Genomic DNA, 2,583 nt, shown 5'->3' with positions numbered 1-2,583 from the left:
TTATAATCATTAAAGATTATGAAATAAAAAATAATGCTCAGTTTCAAAAATTCAAGTTCATAGTCAACTGTCCCTTTCACTGAAAATAGTTGTTTTATCACTTTGGCTTCTGGGAGAAATGCTTGGCATGTCCTGAGCAGGAACAAAAACATGAGACAGCAGAAAGTCTTTCGGCACAGTGCAGTCTAAAAGGTTAGTCAGCATCCTTTATGTAACAAATAATGGAATAGCTGGAAAACTGCCTTTAAAAGCAGAAATTTTGGGCCAAAATTGAAGACTGGCCAATGCATTTGAAAATTAAAGTAGCATGAAGCAAAACCAGGAGATGTTCAAGGCAAGTTTCTTATGTAAAGCTCCACGAGGCAGTACATAATGAAATGTATTTTAAACAAATTATGCTAAATAAATATTTGCATTGTATTTCTCAGTCAGGGTAGAGGTGGAGAGGTTAGCAGAGGGAGAGGAAGTTACCACTTGACTAAAAACAGCTCTAAAACTATTGCTAATCTGTGTGATCAAAAGAGAAGTGTAGAGAACAAAAACCAAATACCCTGACCTCATGTCTGGTTGAGTTTTTCTGCCTCCTGTGGATTTTAGAAGATCCCTCTTGGATATCGCCTACAAAATTTTCACATCTGCTAAATGTGAAATTTAAAATTATTATCTATCAAGAGCAGAAAGATAATTTCTAATCAGGCAAAAAAAGAAGAGATTTTTGGATTGAAAATTTTAGATACTTTGTAGCATGGAAATGAAGCATTTTTAAAGTACTCTGAACAAAAGTTTTTTTTTTTTTCAGACAAGTGTTTGATTAAGAGGGGTTAGTTAAGGATATATAGACTTCACAGCCAACAAGGAGCTAAGGTCAAGATAGGCTTCTATATGGTGAAGAGTCAGGGCCAGCCCCTCCTAATGAAACCCCTTTACATCAGGACCTAGCAGAGTGGGTAGACTTTGCACCAAGGAGAATTAGTTGTCCTCTGGAAAGACAACCAATTAGCAAATCAGATATTGTTTCTTGGTCAGAAAAAAGGTATCTCGACAAAGGAAATGCCAGTTGAAATATTTTATTCTGCAAATTCTGGAACCTCTTGAAAGGGGAAAATCTTAAATCATAAAGTAACCCAAATTAATTAATAGCTGCCTACATAGAGCCCACAAATTTTATTTGCTTTATAATCATAAAGCTAAGACTAATTTTTTCCACCTCAATAAATCTTTAAACTTTTGCCGACTGGATCTTGATATATACTATATTCACTAAGTTAATATCTTATGAAAAGTGATCGCATCTTAATTCTTATATGAAGGTCAGGGATAAAACTCTTCAAAAAAATTAATGCAAAGAGCAAGAGCAAAATATATATATATTTTTAAACTAAGTAACAGCTATGAAAATACTTTCTCTTCTTCCTCTACCTCTGTTGAAAAGCAGTAATCTTTAACTGAAGGATATAATGTTACAGAATAATGTTAAAATACTGGCATATTATATCATTGTATTCACTATTTAACAAGGGCCAAATATTTCATTAAGAATCTTTGAGAAAATGAGTTTATGTTAATGTCCTAAAGATTTAATGGTTGAACCCTGTGTTACGAGCCTGCACCATACGCCCAATGATTCCTGACTCCTGGTGGTCATACACCTGTGTAGTCTCCTCCCACATTAAGTAGGCTGATCTGCGTAATCTATAGGATATTTTGGGAATGCCATTGTATAACTTCCAAGGGTACACCATAAAAGACATTGTGGTTTTCACCTTGTTCTCTCTTGGTTGCCTTGCTCTGGAGAAAGTCAGCTGACATGTTGTGACAACACTCAAGTGATTACAGAGAGGTCCTCATGCATGACAGGGAACTGACGCCTCCTACCAACATCTATGTGAGTGAGCCATCTTGGAAGTGGTCGTTCAGTCAAATCTTCAGATCAACATCTTGATTGAAATCTCGTGAGACTTGGAGGAAAGCTATTCCTAGATTCCTGACCCACAGAAGCTGCTGAGATCATACATGTTTATAGTTGTAAATCACTAAGTTTGGAATCATTGATTACTTCAGTAATAGATTACAAATTCTTTTTTCCCCAAGAAACTCATAGCAAAACAAATGAACGCACTCATTTAAAGCCATTTGCAAAGCTGATAGATCTTGCATTTATTAGTACTTAATAGGGCCTTATCTCAAGGAATTTGCTGTTTAGTTCCTTGTTTCTCTAAGTGTTGTACCAGACCAGCAGTATGGGCATCACCTAAGAGCTTGTTAGAAATATAGAATTTGCATTTTATGAGATTCTCCAACTATACATAAGTGCATTAAAGTTTAAGAATCACTGATCTACTTGATTATTAATGTTACAGCCTTGGTTGGAAACCCTACCTATATATTAAGGAGCACTTTCCTAAATAGTGTTGGAAAAACCCATCTCCAGAAATTGTGATTTAATTGGTCTGGGTTGAGATCTATCATGGTGGTGGACCTAATTATACTTCAGAGTTTTCCCCCTTGAAAAACTACATTGAAGTCTCAGATCAGCTCTGACTTCCCAGCATGCTCCAATTCTGGTTTTAGAAGCCAGGTATG

This window comes from Pteropus vampyrus, unplaced genomic scaffold (assembly GCF_000151845.1).
Source record: "Pteropus vampyrus isolate Shadow unplaced genomic scaffold, Pvam_2.0 Scaffold47, whole genome shotgun sequence".
Classification (NCBI taxonomy): Eukaryota; Metazoa; Chordata; class Mammalia; order Chiroptera; family Pteropodidae; genus Pteropus; species Pteropus vampyrus.
The sequence above is the reverse complement of the archived record's forward strand: the minus strand, read 5'-3'. Positions refer to the sequence as shown.